This window comes from Cotesia glomerata, linkage group LG8, assembly GCF_020080835.1.
Source record: "Cotesia glomerata isolate CgM1 linkage group LG8, MPM_Cglom_v2.3, whole genome shotgun sequence".
Lineage (NCBI taxonomy): Eukaryota > Metazoa > Arthropoda > Insecta > Hymenoptera > Braconidae > Cotesia > Cotesia glomerata.
This window is the reverse complement of record NC_058165.1, coordinates 18,411,819-18,431,681: the sequence shown is the minus strand read 5'-3', so window position 1 is coordinate 18,431,681 and position 19,863 is coordinate 18,411,819. Positions and strand designations below refer to the sequence as shown.

Sequence of the window (19,863 nt, the reverse complement as noted above, 5' to 3'; positions counted from 1 at the left end):
TATATATGTATATATGAAAAATATATCAAAAATGCATGTGGGTACTCAAATTAAAGCTCTTGATGAGTGTAACATGAGGATGAGCTTATATCTTCAAAAATGTCAATATTTAAGAAAGTACAGGGCAATTTAACAAAATTCGTTATTTTTATGTTCAACATTATTTTTAATTAAAAATTTTTTTTTTCAAACTTGTTATTATTATTATTATTACGGCCGCAGTGACGTCAATGATTAGCAGCAAGCGGGTTTTATTAATTGAATCGCAATCTGTTGACTACATGTCAGATAAAATCGGTTATTTTAAAATGATGTTATAAATATTAAATTGATGCAAAGATTTACTTTCATTGGACGTTCATTTGATGGAAATAATAAATTTTTTAGTGCTACCGGTCAGTAAAAAATTTCATCCATGGATTATTCATTTTCGCTCACGTGGAATAGATACGCTCGGTACATGTCAAAAAATCTACCATCAAGTTACTTTGTACATTGAAAGTAATAATAAAAATACTAAATCTACATCTATTGTTCGACATGGAATTATTATTATTTTTACAACAATAGTTTGGTTTTCATTATTCATGAATAGGTACAATGATGTATCGGATTTTGATTCAAGCGTGAATTTATCTGCCTGCTTTTAAAAATGATGATAAATTTTTTCGATATTTCTTGTGTACCCGACTGATAACGGAAGATTAACTCACTAACAATAAAATGCAAGAGGCCTTAACAGTACTTTTAAACTTTTAATATAAATTTATATTTTTTATCAACTTTCTTTTTTAATTTTTAATTTAAAAATTATTTTTTGTACTGTAGGTTAAAAATAACATTAAAAAATTAGATAAATTTCCACAAAAAAAATTTTTTTAATAGTGTTGAGAAAATCCAACAGGTGGCGCATGACCGTAAAATTTTCTCGTTAGAAGAGAGTTGAATTTTAAAGTATAAATAATTTTTTTTTTTCCAAACAATTTTTTAAGCCTAATAAGAAAATTTTCCAGACAAAAAAAAATTTGTTTATAGTTTCGAAAAAATCCGACAGGTGGCGCGTGGCCGTAGAATCTTCTCCTTAGAAGAGAATTAAATTTTAAAGTATATATAATTTTTTTTTCCAAAGAACTTTTTAAGTCTAATAAGAAAATTTCTTAGAGAAAAATTTTTTTTTGCATAAAAAAAATTTTTTACGGGTTAACTGGCTTTTAATATATCTTTGCAATTTAATATTTTACTTAAAAAAAAATAAATCCGTCCGTAATAAATAATATTATTAAAGTATTATAAATTTTAATAAGCTGATTACCGATTTTTTTTTTTTATATTCCATTTGGATTAAACTCAAGTTGCATAATCTTATAAATTTACTATTGAATTTATAATTCAGCTTTATGTTAATAAATATTGAGATTTATATTAAAAATATAAAATAATTTAAAGATTATTTTTAAAAGCGTAATATAAATAAATCTTTCTATATTTGTTAATTTTTAATTGATAAATTTACGAGAAAGATTTTTATGCATCAAATAGTCGAAGTAATTGAATTCGGTGTCACTGAAAGGTCTTTCAATATGTCTGCGCCGCGAAAGTTTAGAGTAGAACCCTTCTAAACTTCCCTAGAGGTGTTCGGTATCTCAATTCCGGAGTTTCACGAAATTCTGGAAGTTTTTCCGAAGGCGTGCGAAATGTGAACTATGTCAAAGATCGAGTTAAGACTTTCTGCAGCACATCAGGTGTCGATTCCGATCGTGCTTCATCGATATATTCACTAAAAATATTTCCAGAAATTTAAATTCGATATATGGTTGGAAAATTTAATTACATAATATAGCGCGTTAATCGAGAATTGGATAATGGGAGAAACAATATCGATTATTGCCGGTCCAGAGACTCTCTGGGGAGTTGAATTTAATCTGATTAAAGTGATAACATTTATCTTGCTCAAATCACAGCTATGATAAATCCTATTTAAGACCCTTTAGTGGTTATCTCTATTAACACATCATTGATAGCAATTGATTAGTCTTATCGCGATAAAATTTATTTTTTTTTTACTTTTCAGAATATTTTTTATACACAGAAAGAAAAATTTCTTGACTAGAGATAAAAATTCTTGGCTCAAGAAAATTTGTCGAGTGCCTTAAGACCGAAGTTAAAATTTTTCTTTAAATTCTATTCTTGGTGGTAATTTTTTCTTAATTCTATCGTAAATACTTGATAAAATAAATTTTTATATTTGACCAAGATTTTTAGATACTTTAGGGAAGCGCTACTTACCCGAGTAAAAACAGAATTCCGCCGCACCACCGCCGCAACACCGCTGCACGGCTTTTTAAGCGCCGCACCACCGCTGCACTACAGCCGTGACAATTTTGGTTATTTTATAAGTGCAGTATCACCGCCGCACCACCGCCGTGACAGATAAAGAATTTATCTATTCGCCGCACCACAGCTGTGATGCGCCCGGGTAAAAATAAAATTATTAATTTTTACGAAAAAATAATAAATTTCGTTCGACCGCCGCACCACCGCTGCACCACCGCCGCACCATACCACTGTTTGATGGTATATACATTGAAATAATATATTCGTTGATCATTCAAATAGCTTAACTAAATTTTTTAAGTTAAGTATGGCTTGCAGTGCAGTTGGCAATGTTCGAGACTTCCATGCAGACGATCCAGGTTCGAATCCCATCACAGTTCAATTTTTAAAATTCTTTCAGAGTATTTCAATAGGCGTACCGCTTCTGTGCAACCCGAGGACGAAATTAAAAATCTACATCAACAATACGACTAAAAAAATCAATAATTTCGCGGTGCTTTGGCCTGATTTAAAAAAAATTTTTTTTTTTAATATTAGGCATTCGATTAAAAGGAGGTTGATCAATAGGTCTTACATAAAGATTTCTAGTCGCATTATTTATTAATTAATTATTGCGTGATAAATTAATTATGATACCATTTTTTGTGAAATTGTAGGTATGATTTAGCATTGGTGCGGCGGTGGTGCAGCGGTAGTGCGGCGATGCTAGGGGGAGTAAATTTTTAGCGTGCGGCGTAATAGTCCGCCAAACGGCGGTCGTGCAGCGGTGGTGCGGCGGTCGAACGAAATTTATTATTTTTCCGTAAAAAATAATAATTTCATTTTTACTCGGGTACTTCTGAGAAAAAAATTTTCTTGAGAAAATTTTTCTCAAGGATATTTGATACCCATTTTATATTATTTTAGCGTGCAATTAAACATATTGAATAAAAAAAATTAAATATTATTTGATCTTCCCATTTGACATGTTAATCAATAATATTAATGAAAATTTACTTCTATCTTTATATTTAATTTTTTGGAGCAAGAGAGAAATTTTTTCAAGACAAGAAAATTAACTTCTATCAAGAACTAAATTTTTTGGAGCTTCGAGGCTGAATTTTCTCAAAACAACATTTTCTTGACTTAAATAAATTTTTGCGGATCAAGATACGTGTTTCTTAAAGCAAGAGAATTAATTTTGGAATAAGTGAAATTTCTTGTCAAAAAAAAATTTTTTTCGCTCAAGAAAATAATTAGGAAGAAAAATATTTTCTTGGCTCAAGTGAACCTTTTTTTCTGTGCAGCAAATTGTCTAACTCCATTTTCGAGAATCTTCCATTTGTACGAAAAAACAATTGAATAAAAATTAATTGTCACTTTAAAAAACCATTTAATATCTACTAAAGGTATAATATTTTGGTTTGGATCATTAAAATAATTTATAATTGGTCTATTGCTACATCAAAATATTAAAAAATCACCCTCTAAAAATAAGGAGTTAAATTGCTAATTGGACCGTCGATATGATAGATTTTTGAGAAAAAAATTAATAATTATTAATTTTTCTCAAATATTCATTCATCATTCATCAATCTACTAGATATAATTTTTTTGAGCATTCTAATACATTAAAAGATATATTAATAATAAAAGAAACAATAATTAAATAAATTTTCTTGGATCAAGATACGTTCTTTTAAAGCAGGAGCGATGACTTAAAAAATTAACTTTAAAAGTCTAATAAATATTAATCATCACATTGATTGTTCTATAAATTATAAATTATGAAAAAAATTGTTAGTTTTTTAACTAGAAAAATAAAAATTAACATACTTCATCAACTATTTAGATGTAAACACAATTTTCAATAAATTCAACCGCATTTTATTATCTAGAGCTTTGCTAACTTAATAGTCAATGAGGTTATTCAATTAGTTCTTCAATAAAATATTCATGAATGAGCGAAAAGTATTTACGAAGAATCCATTGCGGTATTCCAAGACTAAAACGGATACCTGAGGTAAAAAAATAAATTCTCCCGAGTTTATGCATTCGCATAATTAAATTTCAAGTTTTAAAACTTTTAAAACGTCCGAGAATTATTGAGTATTCAAATTCACCGCGGACTTGACCTATGAACAACTCAAGTAGTTTCTTCAATCACCTGTCCAATACAATTACTGTTGAACTGTGAGTTATGAGGTACCATTAATTCAATACGACGTGCTAAGCACTTAGATGATTCTCCAGTTAAACTTTTCCCGAGTGGTCTCCGAAGATTACTCGAGGATCCGATATATATTATAAAAATACTGGATCAAATTTATTAAAATTACTATTTATACACTGATAGAAGGATTTAGTACGGAGTACTAAACTTATTCAGTAACAAAATTTTTAGTCATTTATTTGGGAGAAAAAATTAGGAAAACGGTTGACCCTAAAGACCATCCCTGCAACTTCCCGCTAATTCCGTTAATACCTGGCCGCTTTTTTGAGCTCTTCGAGCTCAAAAGTACAATCTGTGTGTTGTTTTAAGCTCTCCGAGCTCAAAAAGATACCTATTCTATGCTTTTGAGCTCTTTGAGCTCAAAAGTCTGATAGAAGTTTCATAGAACACTTCAGAAAAAATTTTTTTTCCTACTTTTTTTTAGATTTCTCCAAATTTCTCAAAATCTATCGGTCCGAATCGGTTCAAATTAACAGGAAATCTAAGTTTGGCGAAGCCCTTTCGAATGGCACCAACCGCGATGAAATCGGTTCAACCGTTCAAAAGTTATAAGAGGTTTACATACTTACACACACACACATACATACAGACATAGTGACACCCTCGCGGGAATAGCCAGGAAAGCTTCCTAGGACCTCAAAACGTCGAGATCTGATGAAAACTCGATTTTCGAAAAACGGGGTAAAACCAATAACTTCCCGATTTTTGAAAATTTTCAATTTTCTTAGCGGGAAGTTAAAAAATATTGACCCATCAATATTATTTGTTACAGTTTAATAAATTATTTTTTTATCCTAAATAAATTATATTAATATAAACAAAGCCTTATTATATCAAAATAAATATTTGTTTCCACCAAATAATATTTAGTAGTAGTTACTAAATATTTGTTTGGTAAGTATTGTCGGTAGATGGCGATGCTTTAACTCCATTGTCATACATAACCTATTAACTGACTTAGATTATTTTATTCAGCTCGATTTTGAGAGATTTATCTTCCCTTTGAAAACACACACTCCCAAATGGCTTTTATGTAATTTCTCAGTGGAGTTTAGTTAAAATTTTTTAATTAGTCTATTATTGATATGTTAAAAACTTGTTTAAATTTAAATTTTATAAATCTCACATAAAAAATGATAATTTAATGAGATTATTTTCTTTATATCTTATATTTTTACTTAAAATTATTTATTTCAATTATTTTGATTTATTTTGAGTTAAAAGTTAGGTTATTCGGTAAAATTAGTTAAAAAATTAATTTGTTTAATACCAATAAACGATTTATTGCGAAGCAATAAATCATTTGTTAAATACTAAATATTTATTTGATTATGGGCTTTAATAAATGATTTGGTAACTCTTACTAAATCTTATTAAATAGAACTAAATCCTTCTACCAGTGTAGCCTGGAGCAAAATGAAATTTTCAGAGAGGAAAAATTTGAAACAATCACGGATGACAATCGATCAGCCATCATATTATATAATCATGTTTGACGGATTCATTTCCGTGTCATGGCGCGCTGGGCCACCAAGCATCGCATGTCAGATTGTTATTGAATTTCAGAACAAAGAATCAAAATTCCAATTTTATCCTGCCAGCTTTTTTTTGTTTTTTTTTTTTTTAAATATCAATACCGAAGAGGAAATATTCCAACTGATTACATGTCATGTAGTATTCAACAGAGTTGCTCACTATCAACCAATCCAACAAGCTCATTTGCTCTTGGTTCACTTGTTAATTATAATTAGTGATTATCGTTTACCAGAGCACAAAGTGACTCAGTAAGTTGATTTGTAGAATTCAGCTACGAGTATTCGTCGGTATATTGGCTAAATAATTTTCCGCTTGATATCAAGTACATCAATGGAGTTATCAGATAAATTATTTACGAGCAACCTACAGTCACTAAGTGACTGCCAAAATTTACTCAAGATTATAAATAATGAAATTTCGGCTTAATCTATATTATTAAGGAAGTTCGAGCGTAACCAATGAGTCAAAATAATGTAATATTAGTACGAATTCGGCCATTGATTTAAATATCAGTACTGAAGATAATATTGTATCAGAATACAAAACAACTAAAAAAAATACTTTAATTATTAACATGTCAGTGAATAGACTAGCTAATGTCGAAATTATTATAGATTAAAAATAAAAATTATTTATAAGTCTAGTAAGCATAATACTGGTCAGTATTTGGAATATAGCGGTCAATATTTAGTAATTAATGTTCAATATTCGGAGCAACCGGCTGATAATTATCACAATTAAATGTTTATTATTTATGTATTTTATAAACAAAAGTATTATAGTTTGTAAGTTAAAACTATAAAAAAAGCATATTACTAATTTCAGCTCAAAAACTCTTCCAATAAATTTACAAATAATCTATTTATGTTAATTTTATTTAAACTGGTCAATATTTGGAGCCTTAATGAATTTCTTTGAATGTGTAATAACTTTCATAATTTTGAAGGAAACTTAATGAAACTGAAGACACTTACTTTCAGCGCTATTTTAGTGATATAGTTTCAATTTTAACTAAATCGATAAATAACTTTACAAATGGCGACTATCAACCATTTTTGAATCACCAAAAATTCGATAATTTCTCTCTCAAGAAACTAATTAATATTTATGTTAATTTTATCTAAAGTGTTCAATATTTAGAGTCTTTTTCCTACATACAAAAATTGACTTCATTTTTTAGATAAATTTTTTTAATTAACGTGTAATAACTTTTAAAATATTGAAGGAAGCTTATCGAAACTGAAGACACTTATTTTTAGCGCTATTTTAGTGATAGAGTTTCAATTTAAACTAAATCGATAAATAACTTTACAAATGGCGACTATCAACCATTTTTGAATCACCAAAAATTCGATAATTTCTCTCTTAAGAAACTAATTAATATTTATGTTAATTTTATCTAAATTGTTCAATATTTAGAGTCTTTTTCCTACTTACAAAAATTGACTTCATTTTTTAGATAAATTTTTTAAAAGTGTAATAACTTTTATAATTTTCAAAGAAACTTAACGAAACTGAAGACACTTATTTTCAGCGCTATTTTAGAGATAGAGTTTCAATTTAAACTAAATCGATAAATAACTCTACAAATGGCGACTATCAACCATTTTTGAATCATCAAAAATTCGATAATTTCTCTCTCAAGAAACTAATTAATATTTATGTTTATTTTATCTAAATTGTTCAATATTTAGATTCTTTTTTCTACATACAAAAATTGACTTCATTTTTTAGATAAATTTTTTTAATCAACGTGTAATAACTTTTAAAATATTGAAGCAAGCTTAACGAAACTGAAGACACTTATTTTTAGCGCTATTTTAGTGATAGAGTTTCAATTTAAACTAAATCGATAAATAACTCTACAAATGGCGACTATGAACCATTTTTGAATGACTAATTTCAGTCCAAAAACTCTTCTAATAAATTTACAAATGATTTATTTATGTTAATTTTATTTAAATTGATCAATATTTGAAGCCTTCAGCTTACAAATTAATAAAAAATGACATATTGTTTAAAAATAATCAAGCTTCTTCCAGCAGAATCACAAAACCTCAAGCATTTATGTTGAGCCCATAAATCTTGAATTGAAAAACACATTTCTCGAGCGCAAATTCTTTTAAAAATAACAAAACATTTATCCGGAGCGAGTATATATCAATGCTCTACTCCACAAAGTCGGTTGAAGTTTTATTTCTCCGTTGATTTATTGTAATGAATGTTCCATTTACTGCGGCGTCTGTTCTCCCGGGACTATTATGTCAATCAGTTAATGTATCTAACCGAGCTTCACGAACTTTTCTTTCATCGGACGATTTGAAAATGAAATATATTGTATTGTATTCAACAATCAACAACACAAAGCACTTTAATAATTAGTGTGTTCGTTATCGCGATCAACTTACTGTTTATGTTATTGTTATTATTCCCGTTGAAAGTACTGGATGGTATGAAACGGCTGAAAAGCGCTTTTTGAATAACATGGGGTTCGAGTTTATTGATTTGATCCCACCCTCTGGAAAGCAGAGCGTATTGTTAGCTGAATTTTGATAGCAACTTACGTGCCAAAGAAAATCTTCTGCAGTGTATCTAAATCGGAAACTTTCGAAGGTTTGACTGGTGATGTTTGATGAGATCGCTGTCACAAAAGAGCAGTTCGCGAAATAACGATTAGAATTCAAATTCAATGCTTTGATCTTTGCCAAAGTTCGCGTTTAGTTGTCGTTCTTGTTACTTTCTCTGTTCTTATTCGCACTGATGTTTGATTGGAGCACAGTGCCGAGATTTTATCCATATCCTGAATGAAAAAGTAGAATTTAATAAAAATAAAACACGAATTTTGCATACTCTCTAAAACCGGTATTATCATTTTGAGTATCTCTGATAAAAACAACGTTGAAAAGTTTTCCGATGAAAGTATGTATGTGACCCAATTAAAAATAAATTCACAAAGTCAATGGAAAGTTGAACTAAAAAAAAATAGCTGGGATAAAAAAATATTTTATTGGATTTTTTTGTGTCAAAGAGAAGAGACAAAAATTTGGCAATTCAAAAATTTATATAAAAAAATTTTTGTTTTAAAATTTCATTAAAGAAAATATTATTCTAGATAATATCATTGTGACTAGCAACCTGCAGTCGCTGTGCGACTGCCGAGTATTTCCGAATTATGAATAAGAAAACTTTAATGATTGATCACACTAATAGTTTAGGGACTTTTTAAATAAATTTTAAAAATAACAGTGCTATCACAGGATCAATTACAAATTATTTAATGGATAAATGTGGCCGGACAAATTTATAGAACCAAAAAACTATTAAAAACTCCTCGAAAAACTTTAAATAAAAAATTGACGTGAAAAATATATAAAACCTCGGCACTAATTGTTATCTCTTTCTTTCTGATGATACCAAATTAAACTATAAAAATTCCTTTAAAAATAATAATATGCCCGTCACAAAATTTTCCTTTCTCTCTCAATTATTTAAATCATAAATAACAAAATTTTGTTCTTTAAAAAAATCAATAAATTTGAAGTCAAAATTAATTTTTTTTTGTGAAAAAAAATTATTGCATTAAAAAAATTTATCAAAAAAATTATTAAAAAAAATTTTTAAAGCAAAAATTTTTTTCGAATAAATCATTATAAAACATAAAAATAGTTTTTTTTAATAAAAAAATTTATGAAAATAATTTTTTTTTTACAAAAAAAAATTAATTTTGACTTCAAAATTTTGTTCCTTAAAAAAATTAATAAATTTGAAGTCATAATTAATTTTTTTTTGTTAAAAAACAATTTAAAAAAAAAAATTATCAAGAAAATTATTTTAAAATAATTTTTTTTTAACAAAAAAAAAATTTTTTTACATAAAGATTTTTTTTAATAAAATCATGATAAAACTTAAAAATAGTTTTTTTTAATAAAAAAATTTTTTTTTCAAATTTATTAATAGTGAAAAAATTTTGATTTTATTTTATTTAAAAAATATTTTAAAGAAAAAAGAAGAAAAGACTTTTTTTAATGTAATTTTTATTTATAGAAGTTCAAAAATAAAAATAATAAATAAAGTTCTAAAATAATTAATTAAAAAATTAATTATTTTTACTAATTAATATTTTGTGACTTTTTAATGGAGTTTAAATTGAAAATAAGATACTCAAGATTTTTATTAGTTAATTTATCATTTATTAAAAAATTAATATTAAAACGAGCAACCAGCAGTCGCTCCGCGACTGCAGCGATTTGCGAATTATGAATAAGAAAACTTTAATGATTTTTTTAATCACACTGATAGTTTGGGGACTTTTTAAATAAATTTTAAAAATAATAGTGCTATCACTGGATCAATTACAAATAATTTAATGGACAAATGTGACCGGACAAATTTATAGAACCAAAAAACTATTAAAAACTCCTCGAAAAACTTTAAATAAAAAATTGACGTGAAAAATATATAAAACCTCGGCACTAATTGTTATCTCTTTCTTTCTGATGATAGCAAATTAAACTATAAAAATTCCTTTAAAAATAATAATATGCTCGTCACAAAATTTTCCTTTCTCTCGCAATTATTTAAATGATAAATAACTATCGGTAAAAAATATCAAACCGAATTAACGATAAAGATATACCCAAAACTAAATTTTTCTTAGTCTCTTAATTATATTAATTTATTTTTGACATATAACCACATTGACGTGTACAAAACAAAATAAATAAATAAACAAATTTTGTTTATCGCTAAATTCTAATCTATTTATAACTACTTCGAAAACTTATCATAATAAATAAACTATTTTAGAAAAGGAAATGAAACATTGAAAAGGGACAACTTCAGGTTAAGACCTTTCCAACGATACCAAATTTAACCATAAAAACCCATTTTATCATATAAATACACTGGCCACTAAATTTCGCTTTTTCTATTAATAGTATAAATAATACACATGTAATAATTCCGTAGATAGTCTTGTGAGCGCGGATTGGATTTAATTAAGATAAAAGGTAAAAGCTTATGAGATGTAATAATATTCTGTAATATTGCTCCAGGCGCTTGCAAGTAATAGATGTTTGTAAGCACAGATTTACGAATTGTATACACGTTACTATAAAGCTAAGTAAAATATTGATACAACTTTGTGATAACACTAATTTGAAATGCTAACCAAGATTTTACTCCGATAAGAAACTTGCATATTTTCATCCCATCGACCTATTATTTACTCATACATAAATAATTCTAAATATTTACTTGTGTAATATTTATTATTATTTATTTTAATTGTTTTATTAATAAGCTTTAAAAACAGAGTGAATTTTAATCATTACAAAAATTTATTTTTTAATTATTGTATTAAAAATAAAATCGAATTTTTATTTATTTTAAAATAGATTATTGTTATTTAAAAAAATTTATAAAAAATCACTTCTAATTAATTGTATAGTTCTAAATTTAATTCGAGCTTTTCGTGTAAATGACAATTAAGAGATACGATAAAATTCATACGTTGAAAATTATATTATCTATAAAAAATGTCTCATTATTTTTTGTTATCTTCGATACTTTCCTTAAAATTGCAAATTATAATTTTTTAAAATTTTTCCTTAAAGTAACATTTTAAATTTATATTTCAAATTTCAGATTCGCGCAACTTTAGATTTTAATTTCTTATCGATGAATGAGAGATACAAAAAAATTGATAAGAATTTCTTTTTATAGAGTATTAAATTTCCTACACAAAAGGTCTTTTATCATTTTTTGTTATTTTTGATATTTTACTCAGAATATCAATTTATAATTTTTAAATATTGTTTTTTGAAAGTAAATTTAATATTCAATAAAAATCACAAGATTGATATTTTTATATATTTGCATGTAAGAATACCACAAAGTTATTATTATTATTGTTATTATCGTGTGAACTATAGACATTATTAAAGATATAAGCTCATCCCGACATTACACTCATCAAGACCTTTCAATTGAGTACCTACATCAATTTTTTATATATTTCATATATTTATATATATATATATATATATATATATGTATATATGATAAATATATGAAAATTGCATGTGGGTACTCAAATGAAAGCTATTGATGAGTGTAAACTCAGGATGAGCTTATATTCTAAAAATATATATTATATATTTGTATATATGAGAAATATATGAAAATTGCATGTGGGTACTCAAATGATAGCTATTGATGAGTGTAAACTCAGGATGAGCTTATATTTTAAAAATATATATTATATATATGGATATATGAAAAATATATGAAAATTGCATGTGGGTACTCAAATGAAAGCTATTGATGAGTGTAAACTCAGGATGAGCTTATATCTTTAAAATATATATTATATATATGTATATATGAAAAATATAGCAAAATGCATTTTATTATTTATCTTTAAGCATTAATATTGAAAAATAATAATTAAAATTTAATATTTAAATCATTTTTCTAAAGAATGATCCTTTCGAAAATTTATTAAAATTTTTAAAGAAAATTTTTAAATTTATTAAAAACAATTTTGATTTTTTATAATCATAAAAAAATCAAAATATTGAATTGTAACATTTTTACAGATATAATTTGACATTTTTAAAGATATAAGCTCGCCACGATGTTACACTCATCAAGACCTTTCATTTGAGTACCTACATCAATTTTTTATATATTTCATATATTTATATATATTATATATATGTATATATGAAAAATATATCAAAAATGCATGTGGGTACTCAAATGAAAGCTATTAATGAATGTAAACTCAGGATGAGCTTATATTTTCAAAATATATATATATATAAATGAAAAATATATCAAAAATTGATGTGGGTACTCAAATGAAAGCTCTTGAAGAGTGTAACATCGGGATGAGCTTATATCTTTAAAAACTTTAATATTTAAGAAAGTACAGGCCGGGTATATATACATATTTTTTGTATGAATACCAAAGATTTACAATTTTATTTTTTTAATTAAAATAAACTAAAAAGTTCATGTTATAAATCTAAATTTATTTACTAACAATTAATTAATTTTTTTGCGAAATTTTTAATAAATAAAATCTCGCGGATAAAACGATCGTTAATTCTTTGTAGAAGTTAAGTTTAAATACTGAGCGTTCTCTTTATCTATGAAAAATAGTCGAGTGCTTTCGCTTCCTCAGAAGAGGTTCAACGAGAGTTTAACAAGTTTAAGAGCTGAGTGATTTTTTACAGTTATCTACAATGTTTACCGTTGAAATATTAATAAAAGTAATAATAATATTTTCATAAATTTATTAAATTAACAAGATTTTATAAAAATAAAAAAAAGTTCATAATATTTTTTAGTAAACATCTGTTCGGTGTTCTACTTTAATTTGCAAACTCTATCACATGGCACGTCATCGTACAATCTACTTGTTATTGGCATATAAACGTAAATTACTTGTAAATTGAATGGGAATTGATTTGAATGAGTTTAACAAGATTTGACGTTAAAAAAAAAAAGTTTGATGTTTTATTATAAAAAAATTAGGAAAACGGTTGACCCTGAAGGCCATCCCTGTAACTTCCTGCTAATTCCATACTTAAAATTGGTGCTTAAAATTGCGCCAATGACGTTTTTGAGCTCGAAGAGCTCAAAAATACAATTTATGAGTTATTTTGAGCTCTCCAAGCTTAAAGAAATTGCATTCCTATGCTTTTGAGCTCTTCGAGTTCAAAAGTCTGATAGAGATTTGATAAGACACTATTTTTTGAATTTTTAAACCGCACGGAAAAAAAAATTTCATTCTAGTAACCTAACTGTAGAGTTACCACCACTATACACGGAAAAAAAATCCTATGAAAAATTACTATAGTAACATCGTAATCCAGGACTAGACTTTCAGTATCTCGATTTTTACGATGCTGCCGTCTACAGAATACAATTTGAATTATTGAAAATTACGATGTTATTTAGTAAATTTTTTTTCCGTAAGAGCAAGTGAATAAGGACGCATACTATATGTTTTAATAAAAGAGAGACAGAGTCTAGTAGTTTGCGACGCCACCACCGAAAGATGACCAACTACTGTATCGAGGGTCTTATTATGTGACTGAACAGAAACTAAAATATTCCCTCCGATAGCGTGAGGGGATAAACCTTGGACTTGAGGCGGAGAGGATACCGGGTTCGATTCCTGAATGATACAGAATTATTTTTTCGGTGACCTAAACTTCTTTTTTACACGCTTTATATTAGCTTCACTTGTATGTCAGTTTGTCAGTATGTCAGTAACTCTCCGTGGGTAATCTGCGCGCCTGCGGCCTTCCTTGGTTCTGGTAGCCGTTTCTCAGGCTCGCTCTCCGAAATCGAACTCTGATTCCCCGTATTTATAATATTTATAAATAATTATTTTTTATTAGCTTCACTTGTATGTCAGTATGTCAGTATGTCAGTATGTAACTCTCCGTGGGTAATTTGCGCGCCTGAATATTTTTGATAATCAACAAATAATAGTTTAAAAATCTAAAAATCACGCTTTTATAAATAAACCAAACTAAAAAGTAAAAATAAATAATAGTTTAAAAACTAAAACACGCTTTTTATAGAAAACCAAACTAAAAATAGAAAATAAATTTAAATTAAGAATAGTGTTAAAATTTCAATAAATATAAATTAATAATAGTGTAAATAAAAAAAAAATGTATTTTATTTTAAAAAGCCTGGGTGCTTTTTAAGATATTATCAAAATGATAATCACTCTACTCATATCTGTCAATAAAATATTTATAACTATTGACACCATGCACCTCACGCTATTTTAAAATAAAACACACTTTTTTATTTACACTATTATTAATTTATATTTATTGAAATTTTTAACACTATTCTTAATTTAAATTTATTTTCTATTTTTTAGTTTGGTTTTCTATAAAAAGCGTGTTTTTAGTTTTTTTAAACTATTATTTATTAATTTGAGTGATAGAAATTTACGATGTTGCATCGTATAAATTACGATGTTCAAGTTCTGGCCCGGCACTGCAATGTCCTATACTAAAAATTACGATGTTTGCATTGTAATTTTTCGTACAATTTTCTTTCCGTGTACACAGTTTACTGTTCGTTGTAGAGTTACAGTAACAAAATGTTATTTAGTTCTGATAACTCAATGTTGTTGAGCTCTCAGAGCTCTACGGGATTGTTCTCAAAGCCAAACGGTATAGTTGGGAGCGCCCTACGTTGCGCAGTAGTGCAGTGCGCTGACATATTTCATAACCTTCTAAAATGACAAACAGAATTATTTTGTTACTCATCCATATTATTAAAAATATATGCGGACAATTAAGTTTCCAGTTTATTTATTTAAGGAAATAGGTTTTTTTTTTTGTCAAATTGAATTTCGTTAGGACAGTTTTGTATTTGTGGTTTTTCAAGGTTCATTTGCAGTGACTGTTAATTTAATTTATTAGTTGAATATATTGTGATAAGTAATAAGTTATCGGAATACATTAAAAAGATCCCATTTAACACAAAATAAAATTTGTTTTCGTTTATTTATCTTTTCTTGTGCATATACGGCAGTGATTTTATGTACAATATTTATTGATATAATTAAAAAAATAAGATAATTTTGTGACGACCATATTTTTATTTTACAAATAATTTTTATTTGTAATATAAGTTCTATTATTATTTTATTTCTATTATAATACTATTCTTATTTGTCATATACAATTATTGTTGGCAATATAAATTCATTCTGCCGCATGTATTTATTAAATTATCAATGCTAAATCGTAAGAAAAAATTACTAAGCAGACTGCCAAAAATTTGTTATAGTCTCAGAACGATCCTGTAGAGTTGTGAGAGGTAAATAACGTTTAGCTCTTAGAGCTCAACGACATAGAGTTGCAGGAGCTAAACGATATTTTTACTATAGGAATACGTTAACCTACTGGAACTTTTTACAACTAACTAACTACTATACAGTTCCTATAGAAAAATTTTTTTCTCCGTGCGCAATAACTTTGAATGAATAAACCGATTTCCACGCGGTTAGCAGCAATCGACGCAGTTTTTCAAGCCTTATAAAAAATCTCAAATTTTGAATTGATCGCGCTAGGAATATCGGAGTTATTCCGAAAAAACACTTTTTTCGGTTTTCTTTCGTTCACGATATCTTGAAACACTAAATTTTTGGTTAATTTAAAAATTTAATTATTTAGACCATTAAACCTCGCGGATAAGAAATAATTACCTAAACTTCTAAAAATTGGGATTCGCTGCTCTGGGATATTCCGCTCCCGTGAACCAATGAGTGTCTTTGTCTTTAGATGAATTTATTAGTTTTAGACAGAAGTTAACTTAACTTTATTCCACCAAATCAACACTTTAAATATAAGCTTGTAGTATTTCGGTAACGCAATTCAATGAAATACTTGTAAAAATAGGACACTTATACTTAGGATTATAGCTAATTAAATATTAATGAATAAACGTGGTGAGTAATTACCTAATGCAAAATAATAAAATTAATAGAAATGATATAAAATATTATTTTATTAGATAATAAACTTTTAGAGATTTAGTGAGTTTTTGGTGAGTAGTCACCTGATAGTAGTAATAGTAATTTATAAGATTTTACTAAGAAAAATCTAGCGTGGTGGTTGACACCGGGGGATAGATCGAAGTGTCGATCAATGCTCAAGGTTTGAGGTTCGTAACCATTTTTTCCCCTCCTCGTGTCGTCCTGTGACGTCACAGGAGCTACACATTAATTTAGCGAGCGTCGGTAACGGAAATTTCGGGTGGTAGTTCGCCAGGCTGATAAAATCGGGACATTTGTAGTGTCTCAATCTCTTGAACGAATCAACCGATTTTGACCGGACTGGTGGCGATCGATGTGGTTTTTTGAGGTCGAGAGCTGATTAGTTTTTGGAGTTGAACCATCAAGCCGTTTGAAAGTTATTCCAAAAAAATAACATTTAAAAAAATTTTTTTTTTCAGTTGTTTGAAGATTTCTCGAAATCTATTGTTCTGAATCGGTCCAAATAGGTTTCAAAATCTAAGTTTGGTCAAGCCCTTTCGAATGGCACCAACCGCAATGAAATCGGTCAAGCCGTTCGAAAGTTATAAGCTGTTCACATACTTTCATACACACACACACTCACACACACACACATACATACATACATACATACAGACACCATGACAACCTCGCGGGGATAGTCAGGAAAGCTTCCTGTGACCTTCAAACGTCGAGATCTGATGAAAACTCGATTTTTGCAAAACGGGGTGAAAACAATAACTTCCCGATTTTTGAAAATCTTCTATTTTCTTGGCGGGAAGTTAAAAATTGACTGTTAATTTAATTTTTTTAAGCCGAGAAAAAATTCTAGGCTGAATTTTATAGGTCAGAAAAATTTATGCACAACATAAATACAGAATTTTATCTCACGAGAAATAATTATAAATCCTGGAACTGTCTCCTATTTGAATGTATTTATTGTGAATTGAAGGTGGTGAAAAACACGTGAATACATATGACATCTATTATCTGGAGCGATAAATTGTATCGAGTATTATATACAGAGCTCCGATGAATTTATTTCTTCCATTAAACGTCATCGCGCATTTCCCACGCTAGCATTATTGTCGAAATCGTTAGCGTAATAATATATTATTACTCTCATTGCTTGAATAAAAATTTCTCGTCTAATGAGATTTTAAGAATTAACAAAGATTATCTCATTTCACTAATGACGATATTAATTAGTTACTTTTTAGTATAAATCTTGCAGTCACTATGTGACTGCCGTAGTGAATTATAAATGAATAAAATTTTGCATTATTAAATAACTTTTGTTAAATTGCACTGTACTTTCTTAACTATTGACATTTTTAAAGATATAAGCTCATCCCGATGTTACACTCATCAAGAGCTTTCATTTGAGTACCTACATGCATTTTTGATATATACATATATATAATATATATTTTGAAGATATAAGCTCATCCTGAGGTTACACTCATCAAGAGCTTTCATTTAAGTACCCACATGCATTTTTGATATATTTTCGCATATATACATATATATTATATATATAAATATATAAAATATATGAAAAATTGATGTGGGTACTCAAATGAAAGGTCTTGATGAGTGTAACATCACGATGAGCTTATATCCTTAAAAATGTCAATAGTTCACAAGATACACGGTCATTTCTTAATTATGTTAAATTGCACGGTACATTTTTAACTATTGACATTTATGAAGATATAAGCTCATCCCGATGTTACACTCATCAAGAGCTTTCATTTGAGTACCCACATGTGATTTTTATATATTTTTCATATATACATATATATATTATATATAAATATATGAAAAATTGATGTGGGTACTCAAATGAAAGGTCTTGACGAGTGTAACATCAGGATGAGCTTATATCTTTAAAAATGTCAATAGTTCACAAGATACACGGTCATTTCTTAATTATGTTAAATTGCACGGTACATTCTTAACTATTGACATTTATGAAGATATAAGCTCATCCCGATGTTACACTCATCAAGAGCTTTCATTTGAGTACCCACATGTGATTTTTATATATTTTTCATATATACATATATATATTATATATAAATATATCAAAAATTGATGTGGGTACTCAAATGAAAGGTCTTGACGAGTGTAACATCAGGATGAGCTTATATCATTAAAAATGTCAATAGTTCACAAGATACAAGGCCATTTCTTAGTTAAGTAATATATATAATATATATTTTAAAGATATAAGCTCATCCCGACTTTACACTCATCAAGAGCTTTCATTTGAATACCCACATGCATTTTTATATATTTTTCATATATTCATATATATATATATAGGAGATATATATAGCAGCATATATATATATATATATATATATATATATATTATATATAAATATATCAAAAATTGATGTGGGTACTCAAATAAAAGGTCTCGATGAATGTCACATCGGGATGCGCTTATATCTTTAAAAATGTCAAAAGTTAGAGCATTTTTGAATGCAGCCTAAAAACATCATAAATTGATAATGTTGGCCACAAAATTTTTATTATTCTCTTAATAATATAGATTTAAACCCTTCATAAATCTTTTTATTTATGACTTCAACTTTTATTATTATTCTTTTATAAAACAAAGGATAATAAAAAATATTGACGTAGTGAGTATATTAATAGTTAATTCACGCTAAAAAGTTTTTCGCAATTTTACGGATGCACAAATTTCTATGAATTTTTAAACACGAAAAGTTTGTAAATCTCATTTGAAAAATAAAAAAGATATCATATCATTATTATCAATTTTTCGGTTCAGTATCCCGTAAATATATATTTTTATCCTACATAATAATACTACGGATAAAAGTGTGGGGCTGTTACGTTACTTGATAGTCATAAAATAGAGGATAAATAGTCTCATAAATTTTTTTTACTTTAACACAGTTTTAGTGTCGTTTTTTATTTTTTTATGTCACTTTTTAGCCGATGTTATTTTTTATGCATAAATCGAAAATTAAGTTGTTCAGAAGATACTTTTAACTAATTGTTCATTACTCTGATTGGCTAGAATAAATATTTGTTGGGTACTTGGTTGAATATTGAATTACGGTTGAATTTATTTGATATTTAAGCTGTATAATTAATATTGCTGAAAGCTTTAATGGTTGCTTGTGTAAATTCCGGCAAAGGTAAATTTTAGAGTATTAAATTTATTATTATTATCATTATTATTATT

General features: G+C 27.4%; 1 protein-coding gene across 4 annotated transcripts in view; it reads left to right on the top strand.

Annotated features, from left to right (window-relative positions):
- The window catches only part of LOC123270369 (metabotropic glutamate receptor 2-like), a 225,013-nt gene that overhangs the window by 125,386 nt on the left and 79,764 nt on the right, over nucleotides 1-19,863 (top strand). The window lies entirely within an intron of this gene.